Source organism: Notechis scutatus, chromosome 5 (genome assembly GCF_049901735.1).
Source record: "Notechis scutatus isolate UNSWTSFEM ecotype Mainland chromosome 5, rNotScu1.2, whole genome shotgun sequence".
Taxonomy (NCBI): Eukaryota; Metazoa; Chordata; class Lepidosauria; order Squamata; family Elapidae; genus Notechis; species Notechis scutatus.
The window spans coordinates 90,050,310-90,065,511 of record NC_142013.1 but is presented as its reverse complement, the minus strand read 5'-3'; the positions used below and the strand labels follow the sequence as shown (position 1 = coordinate 90,065,511).

The window sequence follows — 15,202 nt, the reverse complement described above, 5'->3', positions numbered from 1 at the left end:
CATTGTCTTCTAAGCAGTCAAATTACTCCATTCTATTTCAACTCCATCATTCTACATTTTAATAGAGCTGCAACTTTTGCTTCTTATAATTATTATTTTTATTAAATTTATTATTAAGCAGCTGAAAATAGCCCAACTCTAAAAAAAAAAAAAAAATGGGGTGAGAGGATAGCAGAAAGGAAATGTTTTTAAAGTTAGTAGTAAAGTTCAATGAATTCCGGGGTGGGCTATATATATTCAGAATGGAATTGATGCCAAGGAAAGGAAAAAATAAACTATAGGTAAAAACTTGTTTTTACCCCCTGACTGGCTGAGAAGAATCATCATCAAGGTTTTGGAAGTATATCATTAATATCATGGTCTAGTTTTTTATACAGTGAAATTCTGTGCTACTCATTTTCAAATGTTTTTAAAAAATCTTGCTGCCATGTTTGGCAACTTGAAGGAAACGTGTGAACTGATTCATGCTATAAAAAATAATTTAAGAAAAAAAAAATGTGAGAACGTCTATCCTCATGAGTTTAGATAAGCTTTCCATTAACCATTCCTGATCTCCCTCTCTCTCTCCCTCCCTCATCTCTTTTCCCCATTCACCTGTGAGATGACCAGGGGTGGGGGATTCTACCGGTTCTGTCCAGCTCTGTAGAACCGGTAGCTCTGAAGAGCAGCAAACACAGAACTGGTTCTGTGTCTGCTGTTGTTTTGGCCCACCCACCTGCCTGGGCTCTTACCTGACCTTTATTTCCTGCTTTTTCAACCTCAGCTGCTTTGTGCGGCACAGCTGAGGTTGAAAAAGCAGGAAAAAAGTGCTTTTTCAAACGCTGCGTACCCGTGCACAATGCTGCTCAGATGTTCAGGCAGCAAGCTGACGACAAGCATGCACACAAAACATAAATCACCGAACCAGTAGTTACACTGGTCGGATCCCACCCCTGGAGATGACCAATGGCAGATACATCATCACTACACCAAAATCCTTTTTACACCAAGTTTAAAATGGATTTTGGAGAAACCCACATTTATTTTTAACAGCAGTAAACAAAGAACATTTCTTTGATTTCTTTTTCTTTTAAAACATGTTTCTGTTATTATTATTTTTTTTGCCCTCTTAAAGCAGTGCTTGAAGCAGATGTTAATATTTTATATACAGTTTTCCTTAAGCCATAATTGGCAATAAAGACAAAATAATTTAATGTTTCAAGATTTCTTAGTGTTAACTAATTAAAGCAGCAGCAGGCCTGCAGCCTGGGACAATGGCAAACTTTCAGATGAATTAATTTTATGGAAGACCAACTGAGTAATTGGACGCCAATTACAGGCTGTTTAGCTCCTTCATCACCTTCATATATAATTAAATTCAATTGGTTGATACAGCTTCTATTTTTATGAGGGCACTTACAAGCTTTTTGAACCCCACTGTGACTTTGGAGCTAAGCCAATCAATTATTACTCATTTTGCTTTCAAATGGAAATTCTCTAGATTAGTCATATCTTCCATAATGCATTGCTCACATTTAAAATAACTGTATGCAATGCTCTGTACTGTACAACTGAGACAGAGATAAAAAGAAATATTTACCAATTGTTGTTATGACTAATGCTAAATTCAGTACATGAAATATAATTTGCATGCATCTTGGATATTAATATAGACATTGAAGCTACAGGGCTATTGATGCATTCCCAAGCAGCAAAAATAATACTTTAGCATTAGAAGTTTGATGATTTGCTATTTTATTATACAATACCACATGCAAATTATTAGCTAGTGATGAAAGTACTGTAATTGTTGTACACAGGCAACATTAACTTACCTTCTCCTATAGACATCATGATTCATTTATTGCTTAAGCTTCTTTGTGAAAATTCAGTTTAAATGAGAATTGAGCTACATAGTTGTGGGCAAATGACTTTTTACTGCTTTTTTAATCTTTTGAGTAACTTAGGAGGGTTAGTAATTTCAGGCTCATTTTTAGAAGGTTTCCAAGTTGTGCGGGGGGATTAAAAGGATTACTCTCTACCTCAAACACTGAAGCTTTTTAGCCACTTTATTTGGCAAATGTGGATGCATTTTCATGTTCAAATTGACAATGAATTATTAATGTTGCTTAATGACCTCTTGTCCATTGATGATACATGAAAAACATAGAAAAAACTGCCTAAAACTCACATGGTACCAATAAAATATTGGTTCCCCAGTGTTTATATCCAAACACATAATCCTCTGTGGGCAAGCAGGAAGTGATGATGATACTATCAATAGATTTTTCCCCACCGGCACTATGAATAATCAATAAAAAATATTACAGCATGAGTCATTTTCTTTCCCTTAAGTGCATGTTTCACAAGGAGCAATTTTCTTTCATTTAATGCATGTTTTACAGATAGACATAGACTAATGGAAGGAGAAACAACAGAAGGTACTTTGTTTTGGAGAGGATGACAAATTTCTTTCTTTCTTTTTCTTTTTTTTAAAAGGAAGATTACACATCAAATTCTTTCTATTTAGTATTTAAGGTGGCAGCTACTATATGCTTAAAATATTCACCTCACTCTTGCATGTGGACTATAGAATGGGATAATAAACATAGTTTCCACTGCTAATACAGGGGTCCAGTTCTGAATGTTATTAAAATACAGTGGACTGGAATCATTGGCACACTAGTGGCTGAAGGTATTTTCACTGCCCAATTTCATAGCAATATCAAGTTGGCTATTTACTGAACCCTCTTTGACTCTGTAACTTCTGTAGGGATTGAATCCTCAATTGTACTATCTTCTTTGGAGTGTGTGTTGAAAATCCATTGTCTTTTTACAGACTTTCTAATATCCTTTTGCTTTTTGTGTCATCTACTTGTGAGAAACTTACACAAAATGAGATATGCAATAGAGAAAAGGAAGCCTACTATGTCTATTCTGATGGCATTTCCAAGATGCACAAGTTCAGCTTTGTCTTTTGATTTTGTCCAAATTATATCTCATTTGCACTTTAGTTTAATTGTCCAGATACCCTGTTTTCCGTTATATTTTTGGGGTTTTGTCAGCCCCAAATTTTGAACATTCAACTGCTAATCAAAATTGACTAGATCATACGAAGGAAGGTGTTCTGCAACTCTGAGTCAAGAACCTCTACGAGATCACAAATGAATTTGCAACTGGGAGGAACTTATGCATATAAAGCAAGATCACCGTCAGAAACTGCTCCCATTCTTTCTAGACAAGATGATGTCATCTTGTCAAGTACAATCCAGAGTGAATTCTTGAAAGGATGGGATTAGAATTCTCCTGCTGTCTGTAGAATACCAGATTAGAAAGTCTGAGTTAGAGTGAAAATCCAGAATCTTTACTTTCACTTCATTCATGACTTTTCCTAAACATGAGTCATCATTTATTGTGTGCTGATTATTGTAGATGGATTACATTATATTACTTTTTTTTCTGTATGGATTATAACTAAATTGTGTGTGTGGTAGTTGAAAGCATTAAATATTGAATAGTTATTGTCTACTATAGCTATAATGTTGTCATTGTAAGCAGATGAGGTAGTCTGCTTGTTACAGGAGAGGAACAGAAGGATGAACCATGGTGATTTCCTCCCTTTCTTCCTTTGTGAGAGTAGACATCTTAATCTAAATGTGGTGCTATTGACTGCCAAGACTGTTAACGAAAAAACAAAACAAAACCATGACCTGAGAATTGAATCCTGGATGAAGTAATTGATCTGAGATATACAATAGAGAACTAGCCAGAAAAATTAATAGGCTAGTGACCTCCTTATATTTTGGACTGCTTTCCATAAATTACTATATTTATAATACAAAGGACTATAAGGAGCAGGGAAAAACCTTGTTCTCATATGATTGTTTCCCATGTAAATGTAAATATACAGTAACAGGGTCAATGTAGAGGTAAAATTAATGGTTTTATCAGTTTCATCAATATAGAAGTCTAAGTCATTTTATTGGCACCAATGTTTCTTAAATGCACTAGAATATATACCCAATCAATTATTACTGAAGTTCATATAAATACTTAAATACAAACTGTAAAGGTTTTATTTGTATGAAATGTTGATAGAAGCAAAAAAAGCTTTTTAATCTGACAATTCTATGCATCTTTGATACGATGGAATAAAAATACTTATCTCAAAGCTCTTTAATTTCATATAGGATGACAAATAATTTAACTCATGCCATATATTAGACAAGGAGGCTGAAATAGCTGTCATCCCAAAAAAGAGTTTTAGATCTCATCCTGTCACTGGTCTTAGTTTCAACAATTGCCAAACTGACTGATCAGTTCAAACCTGGAGATGCAATAGAAATAGATCTGATCTGGATTGGTAGATCTCAATTTTGACCTTATTTACTTTTATAGATTAAACAGGCAGATTTCCAAAATATTGGCATCTGGCTATATTTTGTCAACCTTTAAAAAGGAGGCAGGAAAGATTTTGCCTAATCATGATCAATCAACTGTTTATTAAATTTACACTTAAATTGAAAAGTTGCAGACTGGATTGAGGCAGAAAATACTTTTGCACCCAATAAGTAGACATTACAAAAGACATCTGAATTAAGTTATTTGGTGTAGAAATACATTGCAATGTGGGCATCTGTCCTATATGTTGCATTCTTGTATTATAAGAAATTATATTGGTAGAATCAAATTATGACAAAACTTTAGAGATGTATCAGTTGTGCCTTGTCTCTGAAACATAACTATTTCTTGAGCAACAAGGGTTCCACATAAACTCCACTTTTAATTATCTCAAAGGCATTTAAAATATGGCATTTTCAGCACAGCTGAAAACATGAATGGGATGGTTCTACTGTGAAGGGGAATATGAAGGGGAAGAAGGAGAAGCAGCAGAAAAACATTCATGCTTCAATGATCTGCTTAAAAACATACTCTTCTAACATGGACACTGTTAGGCTTTCTCAGTTTCTATCATTATTTTGTAAGTAGATTTAAAAGCACACTTAGTCCCACGAGAAATAGTGAAAAGAGGGACATTTCACAAGGAACTAGATTTCTTTTATTTTCAGTCTTAATATTGATTCAAGACCCTGAGAGATAGAGCTGGTCATAGTCACTATATATTTCAGTGATTGGCAGTTGTAATAGTAAGTTTTGCTGTACAATGAATATACCAATCTGCTAAAAAACAAAAGATGAAATAAAGGCTAGTAAATATTTTTTGTTTGCATGGGCTTACTTTCATGTGTACATTTGTATAATTTGCATGTATTAACTTTTACTAGTGACTTGGGAAGCAAAAACATGTTGATAACTTTATGAGCTACTTACCATTTCCATTAACTAAAACAATACTAAACCTCTAAGCAGCAATACACACTTTCCTGAAGATTCAAAAACACAACGAAACATGCAAAATGACAACATAACATTGTAAGCACTAGGTACATATTATGTTTTATAGCTATTTTTTTATTTTTTACAAATTATAAATTCTATAGCAAAATGTATCATGAATTGAGACTCCACTTATGCATAGTGGATATTTCTCAAGACACTTTCTTGGAAACATTTTTTTGAGATTTCTTTCTTTTTCTCCATACTCCAAGGCAAAAAGGAAAAAGAAAAGAAAGGAAAGGAAAAAAAAAAAAAGAAAGGAGTTTTGAACAATATATTCTAAAGTTTGTCTCTCAATGGTTGACCATTCCCCATGATGTTGTGGAATAATAGTAAAGATGGAACAGAATAGAAAAAAGTATACATTTCACAGACTTCTGAGAAAGATTGGTTTCAGCCCTACATTTAGAGTGGCATGCAATTGCATCCCCAAACTGAAAAGGTTTTTTTTTTTTTTTGGATTACTTAAAATTTGGGGAAATTTTTATATATATAAATTTAAATTTAAATATATATATATATGGATATTTTGTTTTTTGCTTTTCCTACATTTCCTGCCAGAGACCAAAATCTGTTACAGAATGTCAGAAGAGAGTCTAATGTTCAGGGCGAAAAATGAGGCTAGGAGTGATTCTTTGGGTGGAAGTTTGCCCCAAATGTCTGGATATAGCCTGAAAGCTTGAAACAAGTGTGATCGGTCACCTTGGACAAGCTCAGAGTGGGTTGCATGTAAAAACAATCACCATTGTTCATATGCTTCAACTTTCACTAATTCAACCCTGTTGTGAGAAAATGAGCTAACTGCCTTTTTATAGAATTATTCATTATTGTCCCCCTGTCGATAAGAGCTGCATCAATGTGAGAAAGTCACAAGCAATAATTAAAATAAATGGGAAGGCTTCCAGGGGGATAAAATGGCTAAAGCTCACACTAAATAGTTCTCTTGCAGAGCTAGTTTTCCAGAGAAGGTCTTTATTGGTTTCTCACAAATTCTGTTGGTTGAGAAAGGATTTTATACCTTTAAAAGGAAAGATCCATTTGGTTCTTCCTTTTCTCTCATAATAAACTAGTGGCTCACGACCTCAAATCTCCTATCATCTGCTTACATGGACTGTTGAATATTGCATAAACAGGAAGCCTATTTTTCCACATCAACTCAAAAAGCTGTTCTGCTTTTGCAAAGTGTGGCAGAAAAGGAGTGGGAGAGAAAAAAGAAAATTCATCCCATTTCAAGCGTGACTTTCTGTCCATGTCAACATTCTAGAGGGAGAGTTTGTGCATTGAAATTTTTATGCGTTACAATTATTTTTTCAATTTGCACTTCTGCTGCTCACTGAAACAGCATGACCAAGCATGTTCGTGTTAAGGGTGAAGAAATGATCATCACAAAGTAACTATATCAGACTTGCAGTTAAAACAGAAATGGGAGACTGGCATTCAATTGTGAGCTTTGCAGTGCACTTTTTCAGCACAGACAGGAAGATGGCAGGTTTGTGCAATGTGCCCCCTTGCATTTTATTTCTATTTCAACTATTTCTTGAATCCTGTCTTTTCAAATAGTGGCAAGTCATTATTGGACTTAGAGAGATTCTAAAGAAACTGGGCACTTTTAAAAAGCTGCTACAGTCAATGCCACTGAAGCTTTCAGTATGTTCTTGGAAATTTGTCCAGTAAAATGCCTGGCAATGCATTTCTGGGAAAACATGCATGGATTGAACTATTAGATTAGTCAAAGTTGCTGCCCTCACAGGAACATTTTATAAATCTAATTCCCTGCTATTCTTTCTGAAATCATAATAATCTCCAAAAACTGTCCATTCATAGGATGCAGGTGCCTTCAAGGTAGAAATTTTGCAGGGGTATTAGGCGTTCCAGATTTGGATTATAAAAGTCCAGACGACCAGTAGAGACAAACAACAGAAATGCCAAAAAATTGCTCTCTTTTACACTTTCTTGTTATTTTTCAGACTCTTGCAGTCCAGATACAATAGCCTTAACACATTAATCACACATTAATCAGCTTGTAGGACTATGCATGCTTTTAAAAAGATTTTTTAAAAATATATCTCAAACCATGCATAAGTCATTCATTGCTTTGTTATTATTTAAAGCAACTTTTTCAGATTTCTGTGCAGGTTCAAAAAAATGATGCTGCTTTAATAAATATACTAACTTCAACAAAAAGATTCCTTAAAACACTTTCTATGGAGATTCTCAAACATCCAGGTCATGATTGTCCCAAAAGTGCTTTTCAAAAGGCATCTTCAAGGGGAAAAAAAATCAAGTAAGTCCAGCTGCCTTTTGAAATGCACCTTTGAGACATCCTTAAAATGCTGGCATCCCTCCCTTGCACACGAACTTGCATAGAACCTGGAAAAACTATAGGCTGCTTTAATGAAGAGCTATACTCGTGTGATATCTGAAGGAATTCTTCCAAACCAACCCAGATCATTAAACTTGGGAAGCCTATACACTTCGATTAAAAATAATAATAATAATAAACTTGAAACATGCACAGCAAAGCTTGGCTTCCCCACAAGCAACAATCCAATGGTATAGGAATTTTAATGTGTATGTGTGTCAAAGATGGTATTCAGCAGGTTCTGACCAGTTCTGGAGAACCAGTAGCGGAAATTTTGAATAGTTCAGAGAACTGGCAAATACCACCTCTGACTGGCCCTGCTCCCATCTATTCTCTACCTCCCAAGTCCCAGCTGATCGTCTGGGTCTTCTTTTGTTGCCCTGCACAGAAGAACGGAGCTGAAAAACAGGTTAGTGGGGTGGAGAGGGAATGTGATTTTGCAGTAACCTTCCCCCTGGAGTGGGATGGAAATGGAGATTTTACAGTATCCTTCCCCTGGAGTGAGGTGGGAATGGAGTGTTTACAGTATCCTTTCCCTGCCACGCCCACCAAGTCACACCCACCAAGCCACACCATGCCCACCAAGCCAGACCCATCAAGCCACACCACATCCACCAAGCCACAGCCACAGAACCGGTAGTAAATTTTTTTGAATCCTGCCACTGGTGTGTGTGCTTATATTGTACTTCTAATGTGGGCTTATTTTGAGTGCCCATATACTTCTGGCTCCTAACTGCCAGAACAGAAATGATCTGGTTTCAGATTAATTCCTGGTTAAAGCACAATCCACATATAAGCAGAGCTTCAAGAGAATATATACTTAGAGGCCTTTCATATCTTTCATTTATATAACCCACTAACTTTGCCTTCTAAAGTTGCTTTACTATGTACAGTATCTTCAACAAAATCCCTCTTAGCTAGGCAGTTCCGGACAACTGTGAAAATCACCCCCACCCCCCCAGGCAAATTATTTACACTGGAATTAATACAACACACACACACACACACACACACACACACACCAGTTCAGAACACTAAGAAACTATGAAGGGCATAACCACGATTTCACAGTGGAGTGGTACCTTGTGGGAAAGAAAAATTCAGAGCACCACAGAAAGGAGGATGAGGTGATGGTTTTATCCAATAAGAAATCACCTCCCTTAGAGCTCCAGAAGAAAGGTTCTAAAAATCTTATTTCCGTGTTTCTTTTAAAACTGAAGCCAAAGCTGATGAGCTTGTAGCAACACACAATCTATAATTATGCTGGTCTTAAATAGTTTCTTGTTTGGGGAAGGGCCTTAACTCAGTTGCTCTATCCTTTATTCTGTAGCTTTCTAACAGGTTTAATTTCATTTAATGTTTAATGGCCATGTTATTTAAGTACAGGTTTTGCATAAGGTAAAAGAGACAGCATAATTGACAATTAAGAGTTGTAAGAAAATTAGTGCAACTCCACTGATATTTTTTCTGGTGGGGTAGCTGACTTTGCAAGGATGCTGACAGAAGATAATTCTTCTCCAGGGACTGACAGTTCCAACTTCCAAGTAGGAATTGATTCTGTGTGAGTCATTTATATTAGGGAGAATGTCCACGTGCAGGATTAAAAACAGGAACATTGAACTAAAATATATAATGCTTAACTTAAAAAAGAAGATCCATATACATTTGGATTGATTCCAGTTGACCATCTGGGCTTAGGAGCAAAACGATGAGAAAGGATAGCATCACCACCTGCATTCTGGATCCTTGCCTATCCTGACTTGGAAAAAGCTGGTGTGGAAGATTTATAACATGACTTATTGTATTATTTATCTAAAAGATAGAAGCAAAATTTCTTTTGCTATCTTCTTTCCTCTGTGAAAGGGAATAATTTGTCTGGGCATGGTCTATTTCAGCTTGGGCCATGACGTGACAATGAAAAAGAACAGAACAATTGCACATCTTTCTCCCAACTAGGGCGTTGGACTTTGATATCCATTCACTGACTTTTCCTTCTAGGCAGCTTCTCAGCAAAGTATTATTTGACTTGGCAGCCATGTCTTTAAAAAAGCAGATTAAACAATGTGTTCAGAGGAAGCCAGCCTACTTGAAAAGTTACATAAGCAACAAGATGCTGCAACTTACATGCACAAGCTGTTGGATGATCTAAGAGTTGGCCCGTGCATGGAATGGCTTGCTAACTGAAGTCTAAAAGCCGAGTCAGCCTGAGTTGGTATCACCTGGAATATCAGACTGGATTCTTTTCCATATGTGAAATTGGTCAGAGCAAAAAAATAAATAAATCCAAAAATATAATTGGTAAGAAGCGTGAATAAATAACCCAGATTGAATTGGTCTTTTCTTATAAGGTTTATTCCATCTCCTGTCAACTCCAAGCCTCTGTAACTTTTCTTTTGCTAAACAATCTGGAGACAGTCTAACCTGCAGATGGGACAGGCATTAGCATTGACAAACAGTATGCAGCATATTATACTGGTTCATATTTAAACAAGTTGTCATTGCTGCAATGTTTTCAAATTAGCCATTTGTGAAAGCAGGGAAGAGAAGTAAGAATTCCGAGTTGTGTAAACTATAAATTCTGAAATTCAGTTTCCATCCAAAGACCACACCAGTTATTAAAATTATTTTGTTCCATTAAGTCCAACGGCTTTCTCATCTCAGCCTCCCTCATCTCACAAAAATGGGATACTTTCAGATGCTTCCCTGGGAGGAGCTCCTTGAATGGATAATAACTGGTTAAGTAAGTGATTATACAAGTCCCTTGAACCCATATAATAGAATTCATGCTAAATCAAAACTACTGCTCTAAATTACAGCCAAATCCTATTAGGAACAGTGCAAAACCAACAAGATAAGTCTAATGTCGTCATAGCAACTAGTGCCAATCAACAAATAAGCTACTGTGTTTTTTACTTTTGCTTTTTTATTTCTATTTTAGGGCCACCTAACTCCACAAGGATTCAAGGCAGCTTACAGATAAAAAAGAAAACAAAAAAACAAGAGAACTAGAAGACAAAACCAAAATGACCCAAGAACAAAAAAACAAATCAAAGAAGCTCAACCACCATCCTAATCCAAGGCATGAGAGAATAAACCAAATATTTAGCAATTTGTTCAATGTAGAGTAGAAGCATTATAAATTTATGGGGGGCATTTTCCTTCTAGGGAAAAGCCATGACAGAGAAGTACCCATCACCTGGCATGCTGTCATTCTGTCTCTTTAAACTATCTACCAACCCAACATGCCAACGTTGGCTATAAAAGCTCCAAAACCCCCAAGACTTTAACCTTAGACTGTCTACTATTGACCTCACCCCTTTCCTAAGAGGTCTGTAGGGGGTGTGCATAAGCGCACCAACGTGCCTACCGTCCCTGTCCTATTGTTTCTTTTTATTTTTCTTATATGTATCCATTTCATGTATTCATAACTATGTTTATACTTATACCTGTTATCTTATAATCGCTTGACAAAATAAATAAATATAAATAAATAAATAAATAAATAAAAAAGCTGAAGTGGGGGAGAGAAGAAGGTGCATGTTTGTGTGCAGAAAAAAAGCAGCCAGAAAGTGTTAATTTTCTCCAACAGCACTCAGAAGGAGTAGAAGTAATGGGATTCATAAAGAGCAGTAGAAGCAGCATTGGGGAAGAGTGAAGTAGTGGCGAGGAATGATCTCACCTCTGTCCTGAGTCATTAGCAAATGTGATAAATGCTGCTTCTATACCAAAACCTATCCTGAAATAATCTGCTTCCTCTAGGGTCCTCTGGAACTGAAGCCAAATCACCTTCTCTACCATCTTTCCCAGGAATGGAAGATTGGGAATTGGAAAAAAATTGTCCATTGGGTCCATTTTGTAGTACCTATAGTTTCCAGGTGGTCTGCAAAGGCAGCTTCAAGGAGACCAAGAACTTGAACCATAAGGTCACAAGAGCATGAGTCACTGTAGTGAAAGCTCGCACTCCAGAAATGGCCACAACTGACACATCAAATGAAACTAAAGGGAAATCCTCCTGATCACCTATACTTGTTCATCCAGCAATGGCACAGATCCAGAAGGATATTGTTCTGACCAAGGCTTCCTGAGACAGTAACAATCACATGCTGTTCCCAAAAACCTTGTTTTTATTTCAAGGACTGTGAATTATATGCATTCACAGCCCGTAATGAGTGCCAAACAGTTCATGAATAGTCCAACAGAAGTCTGCCAGAGTCTTTCAGGATAAGGCTGATAAACATCTTTATCTCCCTTGAAATGCTGCCGATGACTACATTGCCAGTTAGCTGTACAAGGCCAAATGGAGCACAAAGTCAATATGGAGCTTCAGATTTTAAACCAACCAGAATGAACAAAGTTGCTTCCTGCAAAGGCTCATGTCCCTTTGCTCCTCCTTATGTCTTATGGGAGGGGCCAATCATCTCCAAACCTTACTCCTGAGTCGCCCTTTTTGTCTTAACTGTTCTTGCCATCTGGCAGCTCTGTGCAAGTGCGCAGTGGGGACAGGCTCTTCCTGTTCCTCTGCCTCACTGATGTCAGATTCTGGAAGCTCTAGAGTCAGCACATAACTCTCAGATGGCCCTGGCCCCATCTCTGTATCGGACGCAGATCCCTCATCTGAGCCCTCCTCAGACTTCAGGACTGGCCCATGTTCCTCTCCACTGTCCTACTCTGCTGCCACTTCCACAGGCTGCCGCCAGATCACAACAGATATCTATTTGTGGATGGACAAGTGTCACCCTGGACAACATTAGAGGAATGTGATTAACTGACAGTTATTCTATTTTTCTTCAATTTAGCTTTAGTCTATTTTGTCCCATGCAACTTCTGATGGCCTCTAGGCATCAGGGCAGCACTTCAATAGCATTCTAGCTGGGACTGAGTATCATCATTACTAGAGATGCTATATATGCTCTAATGACTTCAGCAGCACCTTAACCTGGGAGTTGCTACTGACCTGATCTCTCCATCACTAACTGGAACTGAAATAAGAATGGAAACATTGCAGTCTGGGTGGCTACCGTGGTCACTGTTATTGCTGGATTTCCAACACCTGCTCAACAGATTTCCCCAAATTTGTTTAGATGGATCACATCCTTTTTCACACTGAGGTCTGCACACATAGTTGCACTCCAGGTACATTTATCCAGGAGATAAAAAAATAAAATTAAGCTAAGAATTCCTCTGAGTTGCCCTGAAGTCCTAAAGATTCCATGGGCACCTCCATTTATTTTTATTTTTTAAATAATAAGGGTCTGCCATAGCCTTGAGCTCTCATTCCTTTTTTGCCATCTGAAAATTCTTACCCACCAATCAATGACATCTGTTTATTTTGACTGCCTTGTGCTCCCCTTACACACCAAATGGGTTCAGGTTATTCTTACTGATTGATGATTGAGAGTGACCTCTGCTAGATTTTAACATGCCTCTGCTAGTACTAGATTTTAACATGCCATAATAGTAACGGATACTAGCAACTGTTTGTCTCTGTGCTGGACCAAAGATAAGATTTTAACACAAGTTGGCAGACAAAATAAAAAATAAAAAATAAGTCCCCATCTTTCTTCTGGATTTTTTTTTAACTGCCCAATTTTGCATGTAGATGTGGGATTTCCTGGTGATCCAGGTCCAACTTCCTCTACCTGCTCAAAAACCCAAAGCAGCTAAATGCTTCCCTCCAGCTAAGAGGAAATTCATTTCATTTCATGACAGTTACTCTGATTACTGCCATGTACGTTACATACTTTTCTCCTAAAAGGACAATTCAACACCCACTTTTGTAGAGGCTTTTGGAGGCTATTCAAACTCTGAGTTTCTCATTTAAATGAAATGACTGTTAAAGGCGTGTGAACAAGGTCATTGAAATGAACTCCACTGATGAAATGCTACTATGTTAAAATGCAGCTAAAACTCATATCATGTACTAGTCACTTCTCTGTGTAAATAGTAATATAAAAATATTCATATGCTTTTGATGCATATTATCCTACCCTTCCATTATGTACTATGAGCTTGAGACAAAGAACTGTTATGTATGCTACTGTTTAACCAACGTATCCATGTACTTTTGGGTAACAGCTATTATGCAATAGAATAAGTTACTTTAAATTTAAGTAAGGTGTAAAGTGAGTACTTAATCTCAACACTTTTCTTATTAACTAGAACTCTAAAAGAGCTCCTTGTCTTTTGATGGTGAGTAATTATTAGCAGTGCACTTCAGCACTGCTTGGAGCACGGACATACAGTCTGAGAAAGCTGGATTACTTGATTTGCTATTATTAGTTTACTTGTCCAAGAAGTGCTTTTTACATTGTTTTGCTCTGATTCCATGCCAAATAACAATACCAGGCTACTATGTTTGCTAATTTCCACTCTCAGGATACTAGTTAGTTGGTGTTATACTTGTTCAAGTGAAACATTGAGGTTTAATTCGGTCCACATTCTACTCAGTTCCATTTTGCAATATAGTTTGGTTTATACAGGTAAACCTTTTATTTCTGTATTTTTTTTAACATTAGCCAGGTAACATTTCACCTATCTGATGTGCAGACCCAACATAGTCATGTTGCTAGGACATCTGCCCAAAGCCCCTGGAGGCCCCAATTCAGTTCCATACAGCTTCTAAAAAGAAAAATTCATTTAGCAGTAGTAGTCCTTTTCTGCCCCACTTCTTTTTCACCCCTCTAGAGCCTAGAAATCCTTTGGAGAAACTAAAATGTTGTGAATATTTGCTTTGCTCTGAATCACATCGCAGAAATCTCCAAAATAAATAGTTTGGTTGAATTGTAAGAGAAAAGAAAGGAGGGAGAGAAAAAGAGAAAGGTATTTTAGTTGGTGAGAGAAAGACAAAAGTAAGAAGACAAAAGAAGGAAACTAGGAGAGAGAAAGTGGGAGGCGTGTGTTTGCCTGTAGCATCCAGAAGTAGACTCTTGAGGGCAAGCAACCTGTAATCACTTACCCAGTAAAAGCATTACATTTTGACCCGTGTTCTGCTTTAAATCTGACACTGTAGAAAAAACCAAGTGGTGTGATTTCCCTAATGTGGCCAGAGAGGCCAATTTTATTTTATTTATTTATTTTGATTTGTCAATTGCTTACAAGATAATAGGTATAAGTATATACATAGTTATGAATACATGAAATGGGTACATATAAGAAAAATAAAAGAAACAATAGGACAGGGATGGTAGGCACATTGGTGCGCTTATGCACGCCCCCTACAGACCTCTTAGGAAAGGGGTGAGGTCAATAGTAGACAGTCTAAGGTTAAAGTTTTTGGGGTTTGGGGAAGAAACCACAGAGTCAGGTAGAGTATTCCAGACATTAACCACTTTATTGCTGAAGTCTTATTTCCTGCAATCAAGTTTGGTGCGGTTAACCTTGAGTTTGTATCTATTGTGTGCTCTTGTGTTGTTATGGTTGAAGCTGAAGTATTCATTGACAGGTAAGTCATTGCAATGTATGATT

At 36.9% G+C, this 15,202-nt stretch overlaps 1 long non-coding RNA gene across 3 annotated transcripts in view; it reads left to right on the top strand.

Annotated features, from left to right (window-relative positions):
* The window catches only part of LOC148130576 (uncharacterized), a 253,470-nt gene extending 242,677 nt beyond the window's left edge, over positions 1 to 10,793 (top strand). For all 3 annotated transcript variants that reach the window (XR_015749902.1, XR_015749903.1, XR_015749904.1), the window contains one exon: positions 10,677 to 10,793. This is a non-coding gene — a long non-coding RNA (uncharacterized LOC148130576). The remainder of the gene's footprint in view (positions 1 to 10,676) is intronic.
* Positions 10,794 to 15,202: the final 4,409 nt, after the last annotated feature.